This window comes from Melopsittacus undulatus, chromosome 1 (assembly GCF_012275295.1).
Source record: "Melopsittacus undulatus isolate bMelUnd1 chromosome 1, bMelUnd1.mat.Z, whole genome shotgun sequence".
NCBI classification, from domain to species: Eukaryota; Metazoa; Chordata; class Aves; order Psittaciformes; family Psittaculidae; genus Melopsittacus; species Melopsittacus undulatus.
The window spans coordinates 27,585,645-27,599,823 of NC_047527.1; the positions used below are offsets into that span (position 1 = coordinate 27,585,645).

The window sequence follows — 14,179 nt, forward strand, 5'->3', positions numbered from 1 at the left end:
TGTATTGCTGACAACAAAAAGCACAACTTAAGAAAATCAGTATTAGGAAGCAGCTGTTGAAAGGGTTCGTTGTTACTGGAAATTGTGAGTATAACTTGAATAGGGTTTGAAAGGGGAGATGGGCTATCCAAGGATGGAAAAATCATTAAAAATTCTCAAGAAAAACTGAAACAATAAGATATTAAACTAAAAGAACAATAAGGATTAGAGAACATTTGATTGCAAGAGGGAGAAACCAGGGATGGGATGGACTTCAGTCATTTGGGAAGGAGAACTTTTGCACCTTGTTTCTTGAAACCTTCATTACAGTTCAATTTTCCATTTATTACTTCTATCTCAAAAGGTTATGAATAAAGTCTTAAACCTGTGATTTAATGTAAAATCAGAACTCAATTTTAACAGGGGGATGAGTAGAATTTAACTCGATAATGAATATTTTGTTCTTTTGTGGCTCGATGAATTGTAGATTCAAGAAAGTACGTTTTACATCTTCAGACTTGGCACCTGATGTGTTCTGATTTTTCGCTAGATGGAGCAATAGTATCTTTCTTAAAATGCTAACCCTTCACTGAAATGCTGTGCCAGGAACTTTAAATATGCAAGGATATTCTGATCCAAATCAATATATTTTGTAAATGGGGCCTTTAAATTTGGGAATATATTATTATTCAATTTCAATATTTGTTTTCAATTTCTGATAAGCATTTTTTCTAGCTTTGATACCTCTTAAGAATTATTTAAATGTAGAATTATTGATTTTACTTCTATTTTATCCTTATTTGTACGAATGTTATATAACTGATGGAAATAGTAATATATATAACAGTCCAGATAAAAGTTTGGTACTTACACCTTTTTTTTATTAATGCATGTAATAAGAAAGAAATATTCTGAGTCATTTGCATCTCTCCATATGTGGATTTAGAAATTCTGAAAAAAGGGTAGTTCAGCTATTTAAAAGAATATAAACCCTCTATCTTTACCACTTCAGAAAGAATCCCCAAAGTCGAATAGGCCAATTATCAAAATAGGTAAGATTATAAAACCACAATTTTAACATGAAGGGTGTCAAAAAGAAGAAATGCCTCAGCCTATTCTGTAAGGAAGAGGTTTGATTTCCAAGAGTTATACCCATTGAAAAATCATATCCAAAACCAAATACTGGACTATGAACTCTCAATATTGAAGAGATCCACCTACTGCAATAGAGCTAGATTAGATCTCAAGTTATTTTACTAATTGTTTAATTATTGTTATTAATATTGCAGTATTTTGTGCTATTAAAGACTGATAAATCATAAATCTAGAAAGAAAGCACATAGAAATTATTTTCTATTGTATCTTAATGAGAACCTTACTAGCTGTGTAAGCTCTTTTGTTGGTAGCTTGCTCTCTCTCTCTGACACACTGGAATCTCATTCATAAATTAATCTCAGTCTTCAATAAAGTGGCAGAGTTGGTTTTAGCAATCACTGTGCATTTTTGATATTTAGGATTAGAAGTCCACAATACAAATAATCAATACATTCCTGTCTGCTTCTATAAAAGCAGATTACCCAAACAAAAAGTGTTGCTTTTATACAGTCATAGAAGATAGGTAAAGAGGTTGTTTAAAAATAATACTGTTAAATGCCTGGTTAATTCCCTAATCTCCATGAATTCTCTATATTATCTTGAACAAATTACATTTACAGTTCCTTGCCTTTGATATTATGAACAAAAGCAAAATACAGAGAGGGTTTAAGCTGGTACTATACATACAGTCTTTTCACTCTGATTTGTACATATGTGGACAACTGATTAGATATGGAAAGAGCTCCAGTTACAGAGAAGACAATTTACTGGAAAAAAAAGTTAGGTTGGCCTTCTCACAGTAAAAATTGCCTTAAGTTGTGCTTCTCTACTTCTTTGGCTACTGCAATTTCACATAAATTGCAGTAATTTCACATAAATTGCAGTAAGATAAATTGCAGGAAGAAATTGCCATGATCAGTTTTCAAATGATTATAATTTTTGTTATATTTAAAAATATATATATAAAAAAATCATGCTTTCATTCCTCTTCCTTCTGTTCTGCAAAGCAAACAAATCTTCTTAAGTACATATTGCTTCAGTACTTTTCTGCTTAGTTCCTATTCTTTGGCAGGCTTCTGTTCACTGATTTTCTTCTAATTCACAATGCTGTGCATGGATTTTTCAGAGCTGTCTTTCTATTTCTGCAATGGCTATATCACATCTGAGAGAGCTTACAAGTGTTTTCATTTTAAAACATTCTTAAATAGAAGAGAATTTGTGCCACTTCATCTGGCTTGTGCAGTGTCTGCTCATAGCTGCCAAAGGCATTAGTCTATTCATTTTTGAGTCTCCATGGACATAACAATGCCTCCCTGCCACTTCATTGACTTCTTAAGTCAGATTCATTTTGAAATTCCCAATGTTAGCTGTAACTCAGAAGGCAAGTTGACAGAATATCCTTAACAATAAAAATACTTCTGTATGCTTGAACTAAAAAATTTTTTGTAGATTTTTCTGCAGAGCTGAGATTTTATATCAGATTCACCTCCTGGCAGACTAAAAGTTAAGTTTTTATTTCACAAGTTCTCATGAATAACTACTGTCAAGGGATGTACAATTAAAATCGTGCGAGCAAGCATGGTATTAATTAGAACAAAACCACACGTTTTCATAGAGAGTTTTAGCATAACTATGTATTTTGAATGGATACTTTCACAATGTCATAATTTTGCTTTGAAATTAAAACAAAGAACTTATATTAAAGATACAAAAAATATTTTTGGTAATCCTTCTAAAGTCAGTGAGCCTGTTTACTGTATCTTAGCAGTCAGTTATTTGAATATGATTACTTATACGGAATGAATTTGAACATTATGAGTCAAATATATATTTTTATTTATTAACAAATTGAGCTGCTCAATATAAAGGTTAGGATTTAAAATTGCAAATTGAAGGGGATTTGTAGGAATTTGGAGTGGGAGAAATTCTTTTCTAACCTGTTCTTTTAAAAACCAAACTATAGATCATACAACTATTCCAGAATTATTTCAGATGCCTTAATGAAGAGCAGGGAACCATAACTTTGGTGAAGCTGAACTGAATATTCCATTAAATTCTTTACAACTCTAATGTATATATAATTCAGATTTTTCAAAATGGCTACTAATTTTTCCAGTTCACAAACCTAGGTTGTCTGTAGGCATTGGCAGCTATAAATGTTAAATGTCTTTGAAAATCTGATCCACAGAGGACAGTTCCTAGGTTGAAGAAGGCTGTAATGCAATTGAGTCCCAGATGACATTGGTGAGACTGGTGTCCTCATTTCCCCTTGTCTCTGGAAAATATGCTGCAGGGTGTCTGGGGTAGAGTGACCTCAAATTAGTGGCTTTTTCTGGAAGTTTTGGTATATGACATTACAGCTATGTCTGCCTCACATAACAAATTAAAATACAAACCACTGAGGAAAACATAGAAAGTCTATATTCAATTGGCAGGATTTCTTATCACTTAAGCTGCTGCTAATAGTATTTCTTGAAGTGTCACTATAGATAAACATAAAAAAAAAAATGGGAGACTCATCGAATCATACAAGTGGCGAATGCTCAGTAAATCCAAAGAGTCAACACAGGTCTATGAATGGCTTTCATCTAAGTTTTGTGGTAATTTTGTAGCACTATCAGAGACGCTGCTCCAATCATGAGCATCTGGCTTTCCCAGCAAATTAAATCTTCATGTTTTTTTTTTTTTCTCAGAAAAAATTTCCAGGTGGAACAAAAATGGAACCATCTGAAGAAGACTGATTACACATCTCTAATCTGCTGCTTACTTAATATTCTGCGAGCAAGTAAAGAGTCAATGTATGTGTTCCCCCTGATAACTTGAAAATAGCATGGTTCTTGGGACATACACAGATCAGTTGAGTACTGGTCCAGGCGCTTCCATATGAATTATTCCAGAGAATCCAGTAGTTCATTAATTTTGCTGAACTTTGACGTGGAGCTTGGATGAAGGCCTGCATATCCCTAATATAGTCTTTGACGTTCTTTATCAGATTATCCTTCTGATTACTTTAAGATAAATTTTGACTTGGTTGGTGTATCATCTGTAGTAACTTCTCCAGTGGTATCTGATGTAAGAATATTTCTAAATAGTCTATGAGCAATTTAAAAGATAAGCTTGTGGGACACTATGTGATACCTTTAATGGAAGCATAATGAAGGAAGGGATTTAAATGAAACTATGCAGTGATTTATACCTAATGAGTTTTGATGAGAATGAAATTTTTATGAAATGAAGTAAAAGCTTGTGGGATGCTAAAGCACCACAACTGGTAACAGAAATTTAAAACCTTCAGATGAAAGGCAGCATATATTTGTATGGTAAATTATACACTTTTTTTCCTTCATCTTTAAAAGAAAGAGGAGAGGAGAGGCATTTTAGAGGGAAATGCTGACTTAGTGTTGCTTTGAAGTTTCATACTTTAAATGTTAATCTTAACTTTGATATTCTTATCATTTAATACATTTTGTTTATTATGTCTTGTTTGCATTCCTATAGACTTTTAATGGTACTCAGTTATTTTACTAAAAACACTACCTTCCTACACTCCCCTTCTCTACAATTAGGTTAAGATAGGATTGTGTTTTGCATTAAAGATTTCATTAGGTGATTACACTTTCCACAATCCCAGGATATATATTGGTTTCCTCCACCAGTCAGCTAAGGGGATATGAATATTTGTGGATGCAAAGTCCAAAGGGGAAGTGACTGGTTAGAAAACAAGACTTACCTTAGACTGTGCATGTTAATATTTAGCAAAGCAAAATGTATGTCACATAGCTGTGTGGAAGTTTTCAAGTAAACAACCTGCATCAGTATTAAACATTTTAACTGAAGTCTATTTTAAATAACCTCTGTTGTTCATTCAGCTGCTTTACAGCAAAATTACCAATTTCTAGTCCTAATTATGCCCAAGTACTGACAACACTGATGCCTGTGAGGTAAAAGTGTCTTGTTATTAGAAGAGCTATTCACTGTGAATGATTCAATTTTCTGCTCCTGAAACCACCTTAAATTATGTTGCTCATAAGAAAGTGGCTGCAGACAGAGGGTTATTATTTGGACAAGCTTCCATGAATGCAAATTCAATGGTCAGACTCATTTGTCTGCTTAAAGATGCTGTTATATTTTGGGTTCACTTCATTTTGGAAAATTTGATGGTAACAAAGAAAGACAGTTTTTGCTAGAGCTTGTCTGGTGGAGGGAGGGCCAACTTCCATCTCCCTCATCTAGTCTAACAGAGAAAAATATCAAATCCTGCTGAACAATGGCAATATTTGGCTTCTTTGCAGAGAAACTTTAAATAGGGTCTTCACAAAGTTTTAATTGAAGTACCTTATGCTTGACCGGTGTTCAACTGCTTGTCAAGCTGCTTTTGGGCCCTTCACTAACGTATATCTGACTTTGGTTCCTATGAGTTCCTTTTCTATTGTGGCAAGGAAACCTTTAGGAAAAGCTTAGCCAGTGGTTGGTTTTGCAGTTGTGAGAGCAGAGCTCAATTTTGCAGAGAAGGACATCTCTGGAAGCAGAGGAGGTGCTTTCAAAAAGAATTTGCTAAATTTTGTGTGGAGAAGCAGTGAACGTTTCTCCATGCAAAATGTATAGCCCTGTGAAAGGCCTGTGTTGGGAAAATAGAGTTGAGACTGAGCTGTGCAGGCACCAGTTCTGCAACCGACACAGGAGCTTATTAAACAGCATGACTTTTATACATTTTGTTATAGAAAACATAATGCAAAGTTTTAAGCTACTGTTGCAACTAGAAACGAATAGCTGGGGACTGATTCTTCTCAGTGTGCTTGGTCTATTTGTGATGGGATACCATTTTTCTGCTAAAGGAGAAGAAAAGATACCAAGTGTTCCTCAAATGCTTGTCACAGAATGCTTTCAAATGTGTTTTATTAGAGCACGTTAAGAAAGGTGGAGATTATAAACTACTTCTCATGTCTTCTACAAAAATGATAATTTGGAAAGCTTGGATGAAATCAGCACTTATGACATAGAATCATAGGATAGTTAGGGTTGGAAAGGACCTTAAGATCATCTAGTTCCAACCCCCTTGTCGTAATGTGCAGAATATATTTAGACAGAAGTAATACATGTAGAAAAGCAATAACCTTTGCATTTCTGACACACTCAGCTATTAAGCATACTAGAAAGGATTACAACTAACAATTCAGTTCTGGGCATCTTCAAATACCAGACTTATTTTTCTAGTTTCCTAGATTGCTGCAAAAGAACAGCTTGCTGCTTGAACCAGAACACTAGGAAATTAGTAATAGCAGTGTACAGATTGAAAATGGAGGAAGTGGTTGGTGTCGCCAATTTGCCATCAGTTTGACTTTGTATACAAAGCTATGGGAGAAACTGAAGTATTTTTTGACAAACAATAATTCAGAATATTCTGCCGAAGAAATAGCACTCCTGCATAATGCTAGTAGCAGATTTATGTTGCCTGGCATTAGGATGCTGCTGTTCATTTTGCATGTTAAAGTGTGCGTGGCTGTTTTCTCAGTATTTGAGATACCAAATGTACACTTAGTTAACAGCAATGTTAAATTTCTTCTTTTAAGAGGCATTTTTAATCTTTCAGGCTTCTGTATTAATTAACGTGTTATGGAGATATTACTGAGATGTCATTTGTCTTTTATTGAACAGAAGCTTGAAAACCAATCATATAGTTTGAAACAGAAAGCAAGGACATTCATTCTTATCATGGCTTCAGTGTATGAAGTTTCACAAAATTTCCTTCATTCACCCGTACTGGCACTCCAAAGCAGATCCTAAGTGGGAATGTACGTGCTGTTCATCACACAATGATGCAGATGCAGTATCTAGGTCTCTGAAACATGTGACTACAGTGAACACTGCACGGGTCAGTTGCCATTTAATTTCTGTTTCACTAATAATCATAAAGAATGCCATAGGGGCTTTTAACAGGCACTAACAAAACAGTGGCTTTTGAAATACCACTCTCAAATGTGAATGAAAATGTTTGATAATTGAATTTAGCTATCTCAGATCTTGGCTTGGGTTTCCTGTGTTTTCCTAGTGACATTCCTCCATGCTTCCAATAACATGGCAATTTCTATAGAGTGTGTCTGTGTGTGCAGGCAGGCAGCTCTCCGATGACACTTTTCTTTTGTCCCTGCAACACAAAGAGGGATATATTACTCTACTGAATACAAAGGACTAATTCTACTAAATCAGCTTGTGGGCTTATTAGTGGACATAGCAGTTTGCAAAATTTGATTAACAAAGACTCACAATCACATTTTCTAAATATTACTAGTTATTAGTTTTCTTTATTATAAGCCATTTTACATGGTCTGTCTTACTGCTACAGATGCATGCATTTGTAGAATATATGTTTTGCATACCTTGTATATGAATTCAAAAGGTCTGTTATGATTCAGTGGCATTATGAGCACAGTACATGGTTTTGGGGACATAAGCATATACACTTTTTAATACATTATCTTAATTTAAAAATATTAATAGGCAATATTAATAACTAACACATTAAAAATGTGTTAAGAGAAAAAGAAAGCAGACATGATAATAAAATAATTGTGGTATCTCTAGTCCAACTAGTGAATTGATAAACTGTTTAGAATTACTGTCTGGTACTTCAAAATATGCTGTACAGATTAAATTGCATGAAAGTGTTATTTGCTTTTCCATCAAAAGTGAGATAAAATCCACTAAACATGTTGCTATGCAGCATACCAGTGTTCCAGCTCTGCAAAAAAACAAAGGACATCAGATATTTTGAATATTTAAAAAAAATCCTGTTAGCAAATGTTTAAAAGCTGTGCCCAAGACAAGCATGCAATAGACAAGGCAAAGTACTACTTTGAGACAGAGAAAAGTATAGAGCATAAATATATTTCCAGAATGTATTAAAAAGTTTTTTAAGTTTGTGAGTTATAAAGTTCTCAGAGAGAATTCTCACACTCCACTCTGTATATCCCATTTTGGAAGCAACCTGGTTACTTGAACCAGAACTTCAATGGAAGCCCAGACACATTTGAGAATACATTTGTAGGATTTTCCTATCTATAGTATGATGTTTCAGCTCATGCTGTGGCTTTGCAAAGTGCAGCTGGTGTCTGGCTTTGCAAAGTGATGCCTACACATAGGCAGAGTATATATTTAGCATTTGTTGGGTTTCATTATTAATGTAGTTTAGAGTAAGCACCTTTGAAACTATGATTACCAATGATAAGATTCTTGACTGACTTTTGCATGTATGAATTCTTTTTAATATATTCTGTTATCTGCTTTTATTTATCATTTAGTCCTCCATGTTAATTCATATCTCCTAAAATAGTTTTCAGCTAAGATAGCTGTATGCTATTGCTTGCCTGATCATGCAGTTCAAAGGAGAAATAGATTGCTTTCATTAGAGTAAGGCCCCCAAATGAGGCAGTCAGTTTAGTAATTGTACCTGAAGGTTCAATATTGCAATTGCTGGCTCAAAGCAGAGGGCACAGATGTGCAGAACCACTGCAGGCTGCACCTGGATATTGTCAGTTCCTAATGTACATGAATGTACATGAAATGTACATGAAAATCAAGATCCATTGCCAAATTATTTTGATAAAAATAACGTTATCAAAATTCTTTTACCTCTTACATCACATTTATGTAAGTGTGGTAAATGTCCTTCATTCACAGAGTAAGCTTTACGGCACGCTTATGTTACTGCAACCAAGTAATTTGGCGTAATCCCAGTTTCGGTTTCTTGCTGCTGTTATTTTTCATGCCTTATTTCATTTAGAATCATAGAATCAAACAATGGTTTACATTTCTCCTACCCAGATCCAAACTGACCAAGGATCTCCAGAGTACCAGTGGGGCTTGGATTTGTGGTTTCATTTGAAATTAACAACTCCACTCCGTTCCTCTCCTCTTAGCTGGCCTAGTGACTGTGATCATACTTATTGGCACAAAGTTAGCATGAAGTTTTGCTGCTGTGGGAAGAGCAGAAAGATGGTCCTGGGGAGTATATTAAAACCAAATTCATTTAGTGAGTCTAAAACATAAGATATGTGGAGAGCAAATAAGAAGACTGAGAATTTGTCTGGACCTCCCCTCCTACAGGAAGGGAGATGCTAGGGTCCAGCCAGATGCATGCAGTTAGAGTGAAATCATGAAGTGTCACGTCTCTTTTTTCACTATTGGAAGTGTTGTGCATTTAAATGTAATGTATTCAAGGCTTGCCAACATATCTGCTGCAAACAAATTTTATTCCAAAAAAATACACCTTCCAGTTCTGACTTCACACTCTGAGGCAAAGCAGCACATTGAAGGGATCCAGTAAAATGGAAAGAAGTGGGAATGTAAGTTTATCATGTGGTTTTGTGTTTCACTGCATTAAAAAAGAAAAGGTGATCTATAAGCAAGTAATTGAAGTTCTAGCATGTTCCATTAATATTTTAATGTGCAATTTGCATAAATTGTAATGTCATTAGTGACATAGCAAATTAAACATGTATTCCTGTGGAAGTTATTTGGCATACATACTGTAATTTCCTTAACATGCAGATAAGAACATAGAGTCTGTGTCCCCATTATATCATATATATATGTTATGTCCACTATATCATTTTAACTTATTAAAATTTCACAACAATATAAATATACTCAGTTTTCTCATTCATAGGTACTAATACAGTCACTCACCAGAAGAAATAATATTTTAAAATAGTACAAAATTATTACAATAATCTTTCAAAATATTCACTTGTTAAGATCAGGAAACACTCAGAAATATTATAGCCCTTTTGATGGATGTGAAATTTCTGACTGAGATTCACTATTCCTAAATGCCTAGAGAAGCTGTGGCTGCCCCAGACCTGGCAGTGTTCAAGGCCAAGCTGGACAGGGCTTTGAGCAGCCTGGTCTAGTGGGAGGTGTCCCTGCCCATGGCAGGGGAATTGCGACTAGCTGATATTTAAGGTCCCTTCTAACCCAAACCATCCTATGATTCTAAAATATGAATTGCTGCTCTTTTGGAGGACCTGACTATTAAAGAGCTCGGTCCCTTTGTGTTGGGGTAAACTTAAGACTTTATCTCCTCAGCCTTGTGCTTTGCTATGGAGGATACACTTCTAGCAGAGCGGTGCCTCTTTGGCCTCTCCCCTTTCAGGTAACTGGCCTTGTCAGCATTTGTCTGATGATGGTTATATTCCTCAGGATCCAATAAAAAAGTATTTTTTCACATTGGTGACAGAAGCTGACTCTATAGCCTAACAGAGCAGTAACTTGGCTGAGAAATAACCAACATTTGTGTTTGTTATTTGATAAATACTTACTTTTACCTTTCTCAGTTTTGTAATAAAGCCTTTAAACATGTTTTGAAGTCATCTGTGTGTGCATGATACAATTCAGAATTGATTTCCAAGTAGGAAATTACAAAATTAATTTTGGAAAAATTCACAGACATTTGAAAGTCTGTTCACATCAGCTTTTAAACTTCTTTTGAAGAAAAGAACATGGGGAATGAGGTGTGAGGAAGAGTATGAATTTTTATGAATATTGTGATTGCTTCAATACTCTATATGAGTGACTACCCTTTCATTTGTACAATTTATTGCAAATTTGTGCCCAAACCATGAGTGCTACATCTTGAACAGAAAACTAATGAAAATTTAATTCCTGAGAGTACCAAGTCTGGTTGACCCAAGAAGCACAACCAGAACATTGCTCAGGGAGGAGGATATTACATAGGTGTACATATGCACAAATCTTTCTGGATGCTGCTCCACTTCTATTGGCATTACTGCTACCACAGGTGGCTGGATGGAAAGGTAGCCAGCCTGTGTCTCTGTAAGGAGCCAGGCAGAGAGGAACCGCATGGAGCACACAGGAGAAAGCTGCTCATGCCTGGCAGGGATTGCAGGCAGGGCGAGACAGACTCCCGTGGGCCTGACTTACTGCTGCTCCACATCCTTGTTATTATTCAAACTTAGGTAGAATGCTGATGCTTTGATTGAATATGATTTTGCATCCTCTCTGCACTCCACTGAAGTACAAATGACTATATAATATCATTCAGCTGCAGAAAAAGTTATTTTTATATGAAGTTGGTAATAAATAGACTATGCCACAAACCACAATAGTGAAAAAGTGTAGAACCATAATTAAATGTCAGTATTTAACAATATTGTTAAAATCATAGGTATGCTGCAAAATACCTTTATGTCCAGGTGATTTTTTGTTCAAAAGAAAGAATTAATCTGAAACAAATTTTTAACTCGGAGCTCTGTCTTTCACCAGCAATACACAATCTCACTAGTAGTGAGAGCTATTATTATTATTATAAAGTTAAAGTGAAGTAAAAGACAAAAATACCTGAGCATCAGTCATGATGGTAGTAGGTGGGATAAGCTAAGTTGCAGGATATCGATGGTGCTAAGTTCTGTTCATGTTAGGCAGCATTTACTGTGATGTCATTGATGGCAATCCTTTCTCATTTGTTAGTCTTATGATTTTTATGCAATTCTTTTTTTTCTTCAGCACTTGAAAAACACATCATTCTATTGGTACACTTCTGTAGTACTGCATTTGTGACACTAGTAGAATATTATGTTGCCTGTACATTCTGTGGTTTTTGTATTAGTTGTAAGTTTATGGAAAGATACAAGAAGAAATTTGCCTTCAGTGCAAAATATCTAACAAGGTGATTAGATACTTGGGTTCTGCATTTGCTAATGAAGGAGGGACTGTTCAGATCAGTCACAATAACCCTGTTGTGCATTGAAACTGTCTCAAGCTGTATTTGTATTTCGAATCAATAGCTGCCCTGTAGCCAAGGTTACTATGGCACCAGAAACAAGAATTTCAGCGCTGAAGGTTGTTAGAAACAGGATAGATTTGTGGTGCATCACCTACCATGGGGTGTAGTCAACAATATGATGTGTGCATCTATAAACAGAAAAAAGGATGAAATGTGATGTGTTCAAATCAGATATGGATAAAAAAGGGTAGCACTAATCACATTGCTGCTAGTGTTGGTTTGTTTTTTCTTTCAGTTGTTTTTTTTTTCTATTCATATTTGTTCCCTGCCATACTCTTAATCTTCTGTTCTTTGTCCCCTCTTCCTTGCAGGCTCACAAGGCTACCTGAGGTTTTGCTGCTTTCAGTGTGCCGTTGTTGAACATCTTAGGACACTGCATTCCTGATGCTTTTTTTTGGCAACCGAAACAAGAGTCAGAGTTCATATTAACAGTGCTTCTTGATACCATCATGTTGCTGCAGAATCCTCTTGGTGGCCAGAGTTCTGGAGTGGACCCTGAGTTGTCTTATTTCTTTTCCAGTCTTGGGACCATGAGAGGCAATGGTAGCATTCTTGTTAAAAACAATTCATCTACTGTAAATACTTGAAAACTTTCCACTTGTGATTGCTTTCACAAGGAGAAGTGCTGGAGCTTTTTGTGTCACCAGTAGAATGTGTTTGCAGCAGATTACATTTCATACTGAACATGGACTCAATAAATACTGCACTGCTTTTCAGGCTGGGTTGTTTAACGTACTTCTTAGTAACTTTTCAATGTGACATTTCAATTCGGAACTTATATTTTTTGGAAAGCAGAAGCAGATTTCTCTGGGGGTAGAGTGTTATGTGCTAGAAGAGTTTGGAAGACAGTTTTTTCTACTAAAGAGGAACATGTGGTGCAAAACCATTTAGCAGCTTTTTAGGAACATGATGAAGATAGTTCTTTTTTCCATCAGAGTTGTTAGAAGAACATCTCATTCTTGATGAGACTACTTCTACAGTAATTTCATACTAATTTTCCTCACTCATTGATGTTCTCTTTCACTTGCATGTTTTTTACCTGATTCTTGGAGGATGCAGAGGGAAGAATGATGCAAAAAAGACCAGTTTACTAGTGTAAATATATTTCAAGGGACTTTCTTGTAAATCTCTTAGTCAGCCATTGACACCAGCCATACCCTATCAACATTCTAGGAACTTTTGTGCAGAGTATTGTGATGATAAGTAATTTGGCTTATCAAGTAACAGGGGAAAGTTGTTCACATGTAAAGAGCTGTGAATTGTTTTATGGCTGTAAGAAACATCTTGTAGATAAGTAAGATTAAAAAATGGCTTTACACTTCACTGATGTTTGTAGTTAGTGTTGTGATTTCTAAATTTTTGTCAGTTAAAAACATGTTCTTTTTTCTTTTACCACAAAGCAAACAAAAATCCTCTGTCAGTTGAGCTCATTCTTCACTTGAGCCAGGAAAAAATTTGTTTTCAAATTAAACTGTATATGTAGAAATGTTAATGTTTTAGGGGTTGGTTTTTTCCTTTTCTCCCCTGTTGTAAATTTTAATCACATTAAATGTACTTTTCAGGCTAGGACATTGGAAGAAATGTTGAGTACATAAAATACGTAAGAAAATAGGAGGGAGGAGAATAAACACAGTACAGCTTCTAAAAAGGCCACGATTGAATTTTATCATTTTATAAACTGCAAGATCTCCTTCAGAAATGGATATCAGACAGATAATGCTGTAATTCTGTAATTTGAATGTAGCCATAATCTAACTTTCAAGCCTTCTCTCAGTCACAGGACTGATCTATCTGTTATATGTGCTCATCCATTTAGTTGAAATTATGATCATAGGTTAAACTAAACAAGCTGACTTAAAGTATTACTGTGTCTTCAGATGGAACCTACTGCCCCTTCAGTAAGTGAATACTGAAACTCAACTACAAGGCAGCAAATGTCTGAGCACCTTATACCAAAATGAGGTATATCAGATTCACTTCAAGCATCATGGGGAAAATAAATCAAAGTGACTGACAGCGATATCTCAAGTCCGTCAACCATGACAAGAAGTGTTTGTCACATTGTATGCAGTATAACAAGCTTTATCTTTTAGAGGATATGAACTCCTGAATGAATTCAACTGGGATGTACAAATACAACAAACTTTATTTGAAGAACATAATTATTTTAGTTTCTTCATTTGGCAGATTTTCAAGAAAGTTTGCATTGTGTGAAGTATTTAAAATAGCAGATGGTGGGGTAAAGTGAAATAATGTATTTTTTTGGAACCGCCTGCCCAATATATTCAAGACTTTAGTTTTATT

The 14,179-nt window shown here is 35.2% G+C and overlaps 1 long non-coding RNA gene across 1 annotated transcript; it reads left to right on the top strand.

The window, feature by feature from the left end:
• Positions 1 to 13,202, top strand: LOC117436695 (uncharacterized). The gene is made up of 2 exons (XR_004550037.1): positions 1 to 84; positions 12,187 to 13,202. It is a non-coding gene; the product is annotated as an uncharacterized lncRNA (long non-coding RNA).
• Positions 13,203 to 14,179: the final 977 nt, after the last annotated feature.